General features: G+C 49.9%; 1 protein-coding gene across 5 annotated transcripts in view; it reads right to left on the bottom strand.

Annotated features, from left to right (window-relative positions):
* Window positions 1-14,713, bottom strand: part of TDRD6 (tudor domain containing 6) — a 1,508,150-nt gene that overhangs the window by 428,582 nt on the left and 1,064,855 nt on the right. The window lies entirely within an intron of this gene.

Raw genomic sequence — 14,713 nt, 5'->3', positions numbered from 1 at the left:
CTAACAGTCAAAGGAACACAATGAATCATGTCCAAGGGTGGGAGAAAGAGAGTCTCACTCTTGGCAGGAGAAAAAAACAAACTCCAGAAATCCAGCAAAGCTGCTGGGGGACTCACTAGGTTAGGAAATTCAGCCTAAAGAGAGAATTCTCCCTAACACCCACACTTTGTTAAGGCGAAAGATGGGTTCAGGAGAGGGGGGTGAGGTACCGTTGGGGCTACCTCTTCACACTGGTGTTCCAACGGGAGGGAGAACAGTAGCATCTGGTGCCCAAGGAAGAGATGCACCGAATTACGGAAGACTTGGTGGGCCGTCGGGAGGAAACTACTTCGAAGCTCAGAGGGCATAGTCCAGACCCTAATCGCCCCCCCCCCCCCCCCCCAGAAAGGCCCAGACTCAGTGCGAGCAAAGTGCAGGGAGATCGGAAGTTCCAGAAGCTCAATACTCCCCCAGTCTCGAAATGAGGACACTTGAGAGGGGGGGCTGGCTTTTCCATCTCAGCCTCGACTGTTGGGGGGACTTCTGGGGGATTGCCGGAGGGATGGGCCTCTTTGATGTTTGAAGGTTTGATGTGCTGTACCACCCGGTGAAGGTCAAGTAGGTGTTCGATTTGGAGTTGAAATTTATCTGCTGTTTTTTGTTGAAAAGGGGCACACAGTATGAAAAGAAGGGCATACTGAGAGGGGGAGAGATCCTGAAGTTGGTTGGAGATTTCGCCAGTAGAGGGAGGGGGGAACGGGGGTCGGTCATTGCCCCCTCTCCTGGCCGGCTGTTGGGGAAAAGGGATCATGGGGCTGCCTGATAGGGTGCCCAAGGTAGAGGTTATGCCGCTGGCAGTTAGATAGATGTGCCCAACATGACAAGGGTACAGTATCGGATGCCTCGGTTGTGCGGGGGAGGGGGGGTGGAGGGAGGAGGAGGAGAAGGGGGTGGGGAGAGGGTGGAGGGCAGGGGGGAAAACAGTAAGCAGCTGGATACACCTATGAAAGAGGTTAGACACATTGTATGGAAATTGGGGAGCGACCAGTGGAGGGTGAGGCTGGGGTATGGTTGAGGTGGTAGTGGGAAACATGAACATGAAGGGTCTGAACTCCCAGAACAAGAGATCCATGACCAGTAACATGTTCCGAAAGCAGAAACTGGGGATTCTCTTCCTGCAGGAGACCCATTATAGGCAGGGGCCGGAGTCACCTATAAAGGGGAAGGAAATAGGCAGGAACATCTGGGCCTCCCATAGAGATTCCAAGAAGGAAGGGGTGGGTATCTTGCTAGAAAAGTCCCTACGCTTGACGGGGCTCCAGGTCAAGCAGGGATTGGGTGAAAGATTTCTAGGCATAAAAGGGATGCACAAGGGGACACTGATCACACTGGCCACCCTTTATACTCCTAACACGGGACAGGTGGACTTCCTCCGCTGGGTTTTTAAGACGATGGATGGGCAGAGGGGGCGACAATCCTGGGAGGGGATTTCAGTCTGGTGATCGACTCTGCACTAGACTGGTGGTCAGCAAAAGGAACAGGTACAAACGGGACAGCAAAGGAGAACTTGGCCTTCCATAATCTCCTGCAGGACCATTTTTGGGTGGACGTATGGGGCGACCATCGATGGTCCCCGGGAGGCTATTCGTTTATCTCCCCCGCATCAGACATACACGTGGATTGACCTCCTATTGGTCCCGAAAGAGTAGGTGGGTAAGGTGGGGGATCCCAGGGTCAAGGTAATCACGTGGTCGGACCACGAGATGGTGGTGGCTAACTGGCGACTCTCCCAACCCCGCGATCTTTCAGTTGGCGGTGTAATGATAATTTGTCCAGAGACCGGGTATTCAGGGACTTTATGGGGATGGTGATCCAAGCCTACTTCGAGTATGTTTCCAGACCGACCCACTCAGTCCCGTAGGTGTTGGAAAGCCTGGAATGTTATGGGAGGTTATCAAAATTTTAAATTAACTTGAGAAAGTCAGTGGCGTACGTGGTGAGGGGCTTCTCAGGGCAGGAGAAGGAATTTGTGGAGGGACTTCCATTTAGAAAGCAGGACTCCTTCCGGTACCTTGGGGTCCAGGCGTCAACAATTTGAGGATCTCTTCCCCGGAAATGTTCTCCCCCTCTGGTCTGCCATAAACCGGGATATGGAGCGCTAGTCAAGTTCAGGACTCTCGTGGATGGCCCGTTTGAATTGTATAAAGATGGTTCTGCTCCCTGCATTTATTTCTTTCTGTTCCAGATGCTTCCCATAGAGATACTCCCCTCTTTTTTTCACTGAAGTTGAAGGGGCCATGTTGAGATTCCCCTGGGCGGTGGCTAGACATAGGATTGCGTATAAGACATAGATCTTGCCAAAGGAGGAGTAGGGTGGTGGTTCGGTTCCCTGACTTGATGCTGTACTATAGAGTGACCCAGGTTCGGGTTTTAGTTGATCATTTTGACCCACACTCGACGAAGCAATGGGTGACAATGGACAATGCAGTGTTTGCCACGGTCACGTTGGACAAATGGTTGTGGGTTCCCAGGGCCCGTCTCCCGAGGAGAGTTCTCCAACACCCGGTCCTAGATGTTCTGTGGTCAATATGGAGGGAGGGTGGAGACAATAGGTGGCTTACAATGTGGCTGTCGCAGCTGAGCTGTATTTCCCCCCCCCCACACCCCTGCTGAGAGATGGGATTGTAGACCCCCTGGCCTTCCAGCGCCCTGGTACGAAGCTGGTCTGAGTAAAGCGGGCCAAATGTGAGAAGGAGATACATTCATCTCTTTGGGCAGGCTGGAGAAACTCTTGAGGCTCCGTAATCTCTTCATATTCCGATTTTTGCAGCTTAAGGGTGCTCTGACAGAAAGTCGGTGGGGAGGTCAACCTAAGGAGGCAACCGACTAGTTTGGAAAATTCCTGATCACGTAACAGGGTTCCAGAGGGCTGATAGCTGGGTTGTAAAGGAGAATCCTTTTGGCGGCCCAGGAGGACCCCTCCATCCAGAATCAAATGGGGGCAGGACCTGGCCAGAGACATTGGAGACCCCCTATGGGTTCAGATGTGTAGAAGGGCCAATCATTCAACAACCATGCTCCAATACAGACACCAGGCTCTGAAATTATTGCATGGATGGCACTACCCTGATCTGCTTGGGTCAAATATTGTGAATTCTGATCTGCCTCTGCCTAATACCAATAGTTCTGTACCTAGTCTCACCCAGAGGGCTTCACCAAATGCTCCTCTTACCTGTGCCCTTATTAATGCCTGCTCTCTCCCTGCCCATGCACTGGACGGTCACAATCTTATCACTAGTTGCAACTTTGACCTACTGATTATTAGTGAAACCTGGCCCACTGAAGTGTCCGGCCCAGCCCTGGCCATCGAACCAGGCTTCTCTATTTTTAGACAAGATCGTTCTCTTCAAAAAGGTGAAGGGGTAGCTCTTATTGCTAAAGAGACCATCCCCATCAGAATGGTGGAAGGGGAACTTGGCCATAGAAGTGATTATCTTGATCTTAAAGTTAACCTTTCCCCTAACTGCACCATTGCCCTTCATATTGTCCATCGACCCCCAGGGCCAGTCTCGGACTTTCAAGATGTCCTGATTCACTCTCTGTCTGACAATCTGAAGAAATCCTCTGAATTCATTCTCTTGGGAGATCTCAACTTAAGCCTTAATGACCCAAAGGACTCCCAAGCAGCCTCCCTTAACAAAGCCTTATCCACCTTAGGGTTAATTTAGACCATCACGGAACCTACTCCCATTAACGGCCGTACCCTTGATAGGGTTGCCCACCATAACTGCTCCCTCAGGGTCACAGAAATCTCTCCTATTCCTTGGTCTGACCATCATTCCATTCAATTTGAACTTGACACCATGAAGGAATCCGGCCAGCAGCACAGCCCCCCCCCCTCCGTTACCTCCTAGTGCCTGCCCTACAGGCCCCTTTTTCTAGTGACCCAGAAATTCTTGCAAATGCTTTCAAAGCCGTCATCACTCTAGCAGTTTACGCCATCGCCCCACTCACCCAAAGGAAATTATAAGTTACCCACCGTAGTGACTAACATACTCTTAGTCCATAGTCCCCTTTCCTCCATACTGTATGGCGTTCCTTCCAAGGGACGGGGGACAGAACTTTTCTCACCAGAAAAAACCTTCTTCCCCTTTAAATTTAGAGGCTCGTAGGGGCACGGCCCAGGGAGCATGCACTGCCCTAAGGCGCCACACCTCAGTCCCCATTGACGCGTCGAAAATAGATTTAACATTGCCTAATGACACCAGTATTATTAGGGGAGAGGTTGGTGGGACGTATGGAGGAAAGGGGACTATGGACTAAGTACGTTAGCCACTACGGTGAGTAACTTATAATTACTCTTACGTCCCGTCCCCTTTCCTCCATACTGTAGTGGTGATTACAGCTAAATGTAGCCCCAGGGTGGAGAGGAGACCCTCCTTAAGCAAATAGGCTCCTGAGACCTACCTGTCCAAAAACCGCATCCGATCTAGAGCCGGCGTTCATACAGTAATGCTTGCAGAAAGCCGAGGGTGAGGCCCAAGTGGCCGCCCTGCTTATGACTTGCCAGGGGACATGGCACTGCAATGCGATGGCCTTTGCCTTGGCCAGGACTGCGTGGGCATGCATGTTGGCCGGAAGTGGCTTGTGCTGGCCCTCGTACGCTTCTTTGATGGCAGAGACCATCCAGCGGGATATGGAGGCCTTAGAGGCCTGATAGCCTGGTCTTGAGCCTCCAAACGTGACAAACGCGTACGACTTGCGGAAGCCCTTGGTCCTGTCCAAGTAGAATTTCAGGGCACGCCTGACATCCAGGCAGTGCAGTACTCTTTGTGCTTTGTCCTTAGGATCGGGGAAAAAACATAAAAGGATTATTTCCTCGTTAAGGTGGAAAGCAGATGGAACCTTGGGTAGAAAAGCTGGGTGCGTCCGCATGACTACCTTGTGATAAGTGGTATATGGCTCAGAGGCAACCAGCGCCTGGATCGCACCGACTCTACGAGCCGAGGTAAGGCCGACTAGTAAGGCCATCTTGATGGTGACCATCCTAATGTCCACGGACGCCATTGGATCGAAAGGTTTGTGTGCCAGTGCGCCCAAGACTATGTTGAGGTCCCACACCGGTTGCGGTCTCTTGACAGGCTGGTAGAGCCTAGCAAGACCCGTCAGATGTTTTTTGACGATAGGGTTGGAGGAGGAAAAAATGCCTTCCTCCGAGTTCCTGTAAGCCCCAATAGCTGCAAGGTATGTGCGGCAGGTATCCATCTGTACGCATGAATGAGCAAGGTGCGCCGAGAACGAGAGCACGTCGTCCAAAGTGCAAGCCAAGTGGTCAATTCCCTTGCAGTCTGCCCAGAATCTTGGCAGAATCTGTTCCATTTGCTCTTGTACTGGGCCCTGGTAGCTTTGCTCCTGGCACCCTGTATGATCTCCAGATTAGCCTGTGAGAGGCTAAGGTGCCGAAGTGTTACCTGCTCAGGTACCACGCTGTGAGGGCTAATTTCCCTGGCGCAGGGTGGAGCATTCTGCCCCCCTGCGGCGCCAAAAGATGTGCTGGGCCCGTCGGTAGGTGTATCGGGGGCACCTCCGAGAGGCTGAGTAGCTCCGAAAACCATGGCCTGGCTGGCCACCATGGGGCTATCAGATTGATGAGGAGTCGGCGAGACTCATTGATCTTGCAAATTACCCTGTGGATCAGAGGAGTGGGCGGAAAGGCATAGGCTTTCATGCCGGTCCACTGGAGGTGAAATGCGTCGCCCAGAGAGCAGGGGCCCTGACCTTGCCAGGATGCGAACTGGGGACACTTCTTGTTGTGCCAGGTGGCAAAGAGATCCATGTGGGTGACCCCACCTGTTGAAGATCTCCTGAATAACGAGGTTGTTTAGCTGCCACAATTGTCCTCTCCCAGCCTGCTGAGCCTGTCCGCTTCCAGGTTAGATTCGCCCAGGAGGCGGACTACACCGAGGAAAATGTTTTCCAGGGCCTACTCCCAAATGTTGATCGCCAGCCTGCACAGAGGAGGGGATCTGGTGCCTCTCTGCTTGTTGACGTAGTACATGCTAGTCGAGTTGTCTGTCTGGATGAGGACAACTTGGCCCTTGAGAAGTGGTAGGAATGCTCTGAGCGCTAGCCAGATGGCATTCAGCTACAGCCAACTGATGTGGTATTCCTGCTCCTATCGAGTCCAGGTGCCGTGGACCGAGAGATCGTCCAGGGTGGCTCCCCAGCCCTCGAGCGAGGGGTCTGTGGTGATGGTGGCCTGCGGAGAGGGCGGCCGAAAGGGCTTGCCCGTCCATAGGTTGCAGTCCATGGACCACCAAGTTGGGTCCGGGTAGAGCGATGGAGGAAAGTTGACCATCTAGGATTGAGAGCCCCGGTCCTGATTCCATGAGGCCGCACAGTGCAGCTGAATCCTTCTCATCCTTAGTCTCGTGTGCGGCACAGATCACAGAACCGCTGCTAGTAGACCCAGGCGATTGTCGGTACCACCATGCAGAGGTCACTTCTCTGCTGAGGAAAAAAAAAAAACCTTCTCGGAGCACATGTCCCAAATGAGTATCATTTAATATTTAAATATTAGAATAGAAGCCACATCCTCGCTGGGAGGCTGGAACCTGCTCCACTGCTTGGCTCTCTATGAGCGACCAGATTTCCGCCAAAAGAGTTGCTGTCCCAACCTGTGGGAGTGGAGGGGAGGGGAGGAGGGAGGAGAGGCTGGGATGGGTAGGCGGTACGCCATGGATACTACGGAGAGGATCCAGGGTTCCCCAAAATTCTGGCGCCAGAAATGTGCATAGAGTGCAAGCCTACCCCCCCACCGGAGACACGTGGACCCGAAGGGGCGTGTCATGCCTTCTTTCCCTCAGAGGCTGAGGCGGGGGACTGGAAAAAGCCCTTACTCCCTCGATCCCCTTTTGTTGTTTGCGTCAGTTCCGAGACGGCGAGCAGTCCGGCTGCCTGAATCTGCGTTCCTGGAAACCTCAGAACCCTCCATATGTACGACCCTTCTCTGTGCGCTGCCGAGATTGGGTGTAAGCATTGGGCGTGGTCTTTGTAAGAATGGACAAGGACCTTGCCGTTTGTGTGCTGTTCTTTTTGTCCAGCTCTTCATCCGTAGAGGAGTGGAAGAGGTCCACCCCCCCCTCGAATGGTAGATCTAGAATGCGCTCCTGGACATCTGGGTTGAATTTCGTCGCCCGGAGCCAAGCTGTGGGTCTGATGTCCGTGGTAAATGGCACAGCCCGAGGTATCAATATGCGCCACTGTGGATTCCACGATGATAACCCCCATCTGATGAGATCTCATGAGGCCGAGGAAATTGTCAAAGAGCAACTCCTCACTGGCCGAAGAGGTGGCAGGGGGTACCGACGGGGCAGCAGGGGACTGCTGGAGCCGCTGCATACTCCGTCCATATGGACGCATGGGAAAGTTGCCCTGCGCATATGAAGGGTAGACTGTAGGCCACGTACCTGGTTGCTACCAGTCCCACCTTGACACTCGTTCTTTGCCAAATTCGTGGAATGGCGTTGGGCGGGTGCTCCGGTCTGGCGCGGTTGCCATTTTGTCGAGCTGCCCGACATGTGCCTGAGACGTGTTGCCCAGCCCGCTGGGTTCGGCCTCGTCCAAGACTCTTGCGTGTGGATCACGAGGCCTACCCTGCTCCTCGGGTCTCGGCCCAGTAGGTGTGACACCCTCGACCCAGGAGTCGATAGAGCTGCGTTTAGGCATAGCCCCTCTGACGTATATTGCCGGTGTTAGGGCGCAGCCCCTCGGCCACTGTGCCGCTAAAAGGGCAAAGCCCCTCGGGTGTAGGCCCGGTACAAGAACCTTCCGGTCCCTCGACACTGCGTCCGGGAGGATACGAGGACCCCTTGACCCGAATGCCGGTAGCTGTAGGAGCCTCGGTGCACATGCCGGAAGGAAGGACCTGGCCGGTCCCTCCAGCGCGGGAGAGTCCCTGGGAAGGAGTCTCTCTTGCGGGGTGCGCTGGAAAATATCGGCCCTACCTTGGACCTGGGACGATGCTTCACGAAGTTCTTGAGATCCTCTGAATGCGACTTCTGGAAGAGCTCCCTCCACCTGGCTAGTCTGTTCTTCAGCGCCTTCGAGGACAGCGAGTCACACGCCAGACATGATTACCAACCGTGGTCTGGGCCAAGTCAACGTAGGCAGTGGGTGTGGGGGTCTGAAGTTGGGAAGAGCCTGTTGCAGGATGGACACCTGGTGAACCCTGTAGAAGTCGACGCCCGAGGACATAGTACCTGATGGAAAAGACAAAAAAAAAAGACAAAGAAGAAGTATCCGTGCGTGGAATTACATGGCCGAAGCCAAACCTAGGAGCGCTGGTGAATTCGGCCCATTCCCATCGAAGCGGAAAAGGGGACTGGGTTGTGGCGGCAGAGTCAGGGCAGTGCATGCTCCCTGGGCCGCGCCCCCGCGCGCTTCTAAATTTAAAGGGGAAGAAGGTTTTTCTGGTGAAAAAGGTTCCTTCTCCCGTCCCTTGGAAGGGACACCCATACAGTATGGAGGAAAGGGGACGGGACGTAAGAATAAGCTAAGCTTTCCAAGCATTCCAATTCTTGGTTTTCCAAAGATCTTCTTGAGCTACGTGCTAGGAAAAAGACTGTGCCCTCCCATTGGAAAGCAAACCCCAATGACTCTTCCAAATTCGATTTTAAGATTATCTCCAAAGAATATAAAGTTGCCATAATCAAAGCAAAAGCCTCCTCGTTTAATACGAGTATAGCAAATGCTAAATCTGGGACCAAAGACATTTTTGCTAACTTCAGGGAGTTATGATATGATAGTTTATTTATATAGCGCCTATACACAATGCGTTTCAAAGCGCTTCAAGGCAAGGGAGGGAACAAGGGAAAATACCACATTCTTACAGGCCATGAACAGTAAGGATGTGAAATTAACTATCGTACTCGGCTTGGTGACATTTCAGATAGTGCAAGAGCTAAAACATAGATAAGGGAGGGGGAGAATGGGAAGGAAATGGAAACAGACAGGCGGCTACCGTACTAGGCCTGACGACATTTATGGTAGAGCCGGAGAAAACAAAAGGTGAGGGAGAGGGGTGCAGAAAGGGAGGGGAGGAACAAAACAAGCGCCTATCATACTAGTCCTGACGACATTTCAGATAGTGCTGGAGGGGTGGTGGGGAGGAAAAAACAGTAATGGGAGGGTGGAGGAAACAGACGAGGTTGCTATCATATTAGATCCAGGGACAATTCTGATAGAGTAAGTGCATAGAAGAAAGTAAGGGGAGGAGATAGGAAAAGGGAGAAGGGAAAGGAGGAGAGAAAAGAGTAAGCAGTCAAAAAGCGGAGAAGCAAAAGTGGAGTGCGAATACAATTGCAGAAGTCAGTAGTAACACAATGTTGCAAGCCAGGATACAAGATGAAGATGGGAACAGCGTGATTCAGGGCCACCATGAGTACAAGATGCAAAGGAAGTCCGGCATGAGAGTTGAGAAAGAGTGACGCACCGTTAATGAATGAAGTCCATAAAAGTCAAATCCAGTTAGAAACACAGCCCCTCCCCCTCCCCCAACCGACCCTTCACAAAGATGAAGACTGGTGTAATAAGTTGATCTAGCATGGCAGATTGGATATTAACACCTGGCAAAATAAATTATTGCCCATCAACAGGCACTCAACCACCAAATTTCTAAACTACAAAGCAGGACTGCTGGCGACTCCACTCCCTTTCAAAGAAATTAGTGAACAAGAAGTCATTGCACTCTAAGTCAATCAAACCCTCCTTTTGCAAAGGGGATGCCTGCCCGGCTCAACTTATTCAAGATTGTGCCCCCACCTTTGCCCCGTTCCTTACAGCGTTCATTAATGCCTCCTTCCATGTCCCTACTGATCTCAAAGAAGCATGGGTATGCCCTCTCCTCAGGAAACTAGCACTTGACCCTACTGACCCAGGGAAGTATAGAACCATTACTACGGTCCCATTCCTATTAAAAATTCTCGACAAAGCAACTTATCTGTAAGTCCAAAAATTCCTCGAGGTGAACCACCTGCTCGGACTCCGGTAGTTGGGATTCCATCCAGGACACGGCACCGAAACTGCACTTTTAGACCTACAAAATCAAATGGACGATTTCAGAGATGCGGGCAAACCCGCTCTCCTCCTGCTCCTAGATTTGTCCGCAGCTTTTGACCTGGTGGATCACAATACCCTTTGCCACCATCTCTCTACCGCTGCTAACTTCACCCCTAAGGCCATTCTTGGAGAAACTAGGTGATCCAAGCAAAGGGTTATGAAAGTCTTTTCTGACTCAACCTGTGCCCATCCAAGCAACATAAAATGTGGAGTCCCACAGAGCTCCTGCAGATCACCTACCCTTTATAACCTGTTTAAAAGGCCAATGTTCCATATTTTGGACAACTTGGGCATCACATACACCAATTATGCTGATGACACGTAGGCCCTCATCTGCCTGACCAGTGACTATGAGGCCGACATGGTAACCATTAAGTCCATATACTCCACCATCCAAACCTGAATGGCAGAAAAATGGTTATGCCTCAACGGTGAAAAAAACAAACGTTTGCTAATTGGATCACCTGCCACCCTTCGGAAACTGGACAAACAATACAGCTCTTTCACGATTGACAATATTCCAATCCCTGTATCGCAAGCTGTTAAGACCTTGGGTGTCTACCTGGATTCTGACCTCTCTATGAACAGGCAGGTCAACACCACTGCATCGACCTCAGCCTACCATTCTAAATTGCAGATAGACCCTTTCTGTCAGAACAGAACTGTCATGATTGCGAGAGCAATAACTGAATCTCGGTTGGATTACTGCAATGCCCTCTTTGTAGGGACAACCATAAAAAACATCACCAAACTCCTAACTGTCCAGAATAATGCCCTGAGGGTTGCCACCCGTATTTCCAAGGGGGGAACATATCTCTCAAACCAGGAAGCAGATTCACTGGGTCCCCATTAAAGAACGAATAGGGTTAAAACTCCTGCCTTGACGCACAAATGCGTCCATAACTTGGCACCGCTGTACCTTGCTCAAAGAATAGTCAAGCCCATATCAGCCAGACCTACAAGATACGCCTACACTAACAGGACCTCTATTCCTGAGACCCAGAGAATGCACCCAGGTGGGTCCAGTTTCCCGGTCCTGGCAGCGACGCACTGGAACACATTACCCACTCAAATGAGAAGTATTGAGTCACATCCAGCCTTCAGGAAAGCATTAAAAATTATGCTGTTTGTTTAAATAAGCTTCTCCGGTGCCATCGCCTCAGGTAGACTGCACGCTCCATCCTAGTTATTATGTAACTCTTATTACAACTGTATGACAATCCAAAACTTTAACCACGTTGTATGTACTATGAATATTATAATTTCTTTGATTGTTTTTGATTGCACGCTCACTGTAACCATGAGCAAAGTAACCCTCCTGTAACTAAGACTATGCCATGCAACAGCGCCTCGATGCCCTTGGGCTGCTAGTGCGCTTTACAAATCCAAATAAATAAAAATACACCACAGCGAGAATTGCCCGAATGAGCGAGGGTTATGACCCAACCTGTTGAAAGGGCCATTGGGAAATGGGGGACTATATCAACATGTGGTGGGGCTGTGCAAGGGTGAAGGCGTACTGGAGGGAGGTTCTCTCGTGGATAAAAGGGGTAGACGGGATACAGAGAGAGTTTTCACCATGGCTTCTCCTTTTTGGGATTGATGCAGGGGATGGGCCGGAGCTAGAGAAGGGGCATATGTTTCAGGTTATGCCGGTCTCTGCCAGATGCTTGGCTCAGTTCTGGAAGAATCCACAAACTCTGGGGGGGAAAATATTGGGTGCTAAAGACACAAGCCACTTACGATATGGAATATCTCACCCACCTCCTGGACGAGTCCAGGTCTGGAGGGCTTATGGCTCCCTTTTTAGAAATATTGTTGGGGTGGATAAGCAGGGGTGGGGGGTCATGCTGTAAAACTCTTGGACAATGAATGAACAATGTGCTTTCTGGGAGGGGTCTCTCCCCATTCACAGACAAGCATGCCTCAACTGACTTTTTGGTCGGACAAAAGGGTATCATCATCTGTTCAAGCTTTGTAAGGAAAACTGAATTCAGCTTTGTGGCGGGAGGGGGTAGAGGGTGTGGGGGATTTCAAGGTCTGGGGCAATTGTGGTTATGTGGTGATTGTTCGGGGGCCAGCCAAAGTTGTTTAGAATAAAATGTGAATAAAGTTTGAGTTTTTGAAGAAGTACTCACAAATATGATGAGCTGTTTGGGAGATGTTCTCGGGGTACAGGATGAAGCCTTTTAGTTGGTCCAGGAGCACCTGGGTCGAGAAAGTCAATGTCAGTAATTTGAAGCGGAATGGACATTTGTTAATGTAAACATTCAAAATTAGTATGAATGCAACATGCCAAAATGTCCTCAAACAGGACATCTGCCTTTGGTATGATGGAAGAAGGGGACGTGTTGGGTAGCCGACAATTTCCTACTACTACAATCTAGGACCTAGTCTCCAAGCCCTTTTGCTTCTCTGTAAGAACTACCACTGCAGTGTGCTTAGGTTGCCCCCACTTGCCCTTTATTATCTTATTTTTTTTACCAACTCTTTGTATGGGTATCACCACTGTAGCCATAGACAGAAGTGACCGTCAGTGGCTTGTAACAATGTTGATAGCAAGGGTGAGGAGGAGAGTAAAGCTTTCATTTACAGTGGCCTTGTAGAATGGCTTTGACACCAGTATTTGTTTCCAATTGACCATTTACGTAGTCTTGATGCACCTGCACCTTCTACTTGTATGGCCTTTGCTTGGAGATGTGCTGTAAATGGTGTACACTGAGGAACAGAAGGGTCTGCTGGTGGATGGCAAGGCATAGAAGGCTCAGCAGAAGGACAGAATCAGATGGGCCCTTATCTTTGTGGCCCACTGAGCCAAAAAATGGGGAGAGTTCATAGCCCATATAAGAGTGAGCCAGAGTCAGGACACCATTCTGCACCCTTTCGCCTCGATTACACAAATGTCTTCAGACCTGGACCATTTACAGGGAGGGCCCCTTTTGTGATGATGTACTTCATGAAGGATGACTTGGAACTCTCCATCGATTGGGCGTTAATAATCTAGGTAAGAGTCTTCAGTAAATCAACAGGGACAAGCTTATCCTTCAATGTTTTTGGCATTGAAATCATTGCAGGTTCCAGTCTTCCACAACGTGTGGAGGGAGCGGGAGTCTTAGACACTAAATACATTACACATGCTTTTTATTTGCGTAAAGGCAATACTTGGAGGCCCAACAAACTTACTTATTGGGTCTGTCTTAGTCCATGGGATTAATGTTTCTACATTGCTGTCGGAAAAAATTTACTCAAAGTAGGGTTCTCAGAAATCTATTGCCAAAGGTGGCTACCCCGGTGATGTGGCCGTGACAGAGTGAAATGCTGCTGTGCCTCCTGTCTGCAAGAATGAAATCTTTAAAAACCAAAAACCTTCAGAAGAGAATATCCTATCTGACACAAGTAGCTGCAAAAATAAGAACACTAAATAAAAAGTTGAAGAAATCCTTGAAAGCATTAAGGAGATAAGGGAGCAAAGACTTTCATATGGGCTTCAGAACCCCTCCACCTCACTGGTTGCAGGGAAAAAGAAACATGAGGTAGCTAGGCAGTGTTTGGTTTAAATGCCATTATCATTGCACTGAGGATTCTTAGTCAGACATGGAAAATTCAAAGCATGTGAATCTATGCAAGATCGAAATGCTGGAGGAAGTTTGTAAGGGGAAATCACACCCCGCAGCACTCTGGGTGAGTTCCGTTCCGTGCCATGCCATGTACAGAGTTTTACAAGCACTATATACACACCTAGCTATCCAGCGTTGCCTGTGTCCTGATGGAGTGGTCTCACATGTGCCGTGGAGGGATGTTGCTCTTGTCAGCAAGTCTTGCAGCAGTTTGCTCTGACATCTCTCTTGTGCTGGAGAAAGTTGCTCTTGTCCTCAGGTCGCAAGTCGTGTTGCTGTTTGTTGTTGTGTTTCAGGAGCTCTTGTTATTGAATTTCGCTTTGCATCAGATGGAGCTTTTCCAAGTGTTTTTTTTTTGTGCGGCATGTTTCAGTCACTCAATGGCTTCAGCACATTTGAGAAAAAGTCAAAGAAAGATTGATTGTGCCCTCTTCTTGTGAATTAACTTAAGTAAACTGTAACCTTGCAATTCCCCATGTTTGGAGTGGTGTGATAAAAAAAACAAATCAAACATTTTGCTTCACACTTTTCCAAATTTTGCCTCCTCGTACCTACTGTAGTGAATCGGGGTGAGCATCAGTAAACGAGGGTGTCTACGGAGTGAATTATTTGCATCCAAATCGACTACAATCTTGCACCAGAAAAATCTGGTAGACGTGGGTTCAACGGTGTGGATTTTAAAGCCGGGGAGAGAGAGAGAGACAACACACACACACACATATATATATATAGAGAGAGAGAAAGATTAAGACCCGATTCTTCAAGACAAAAGCATCCCAGATAATTAAGTGGAGTAGCAAACAATCAAGTTATTTTGGCACGGTTCAGCGGGATAGTGCATCAGATCTTTTGGTTTAGAATAAAACCAAACACAGCAGGAGGTGTGAGGTTTACTGTATGAGGACAGATGCATGGGCCTATGCATTTGTTTCTTATGTCCCAGAGATTGGGAGGTTGACACTACTAGAAATCTAGCTCTAGAAAGTGGGACAATGATC

This window comes from Ambystoma mexicanum, chromosome 4p (assembly GCF_040938575.1).
Source record: "Ambystoma mexicanum isolate Mex_15411 chromosome 4p, UKY_AmexF1_1, whole genome shotgun sequence".
Taxonomy (NCBI): Eukaryota; Metazoa; Chordata; class Amphibia; order Caudata; family Ambystomatidae; genus Ambystoma; species Ambystoma mexicanum.
Note: the sequence above shows the minus strand (reverse complement) of the source record. Positions and strands in the feature narration are given on the sequence as shown.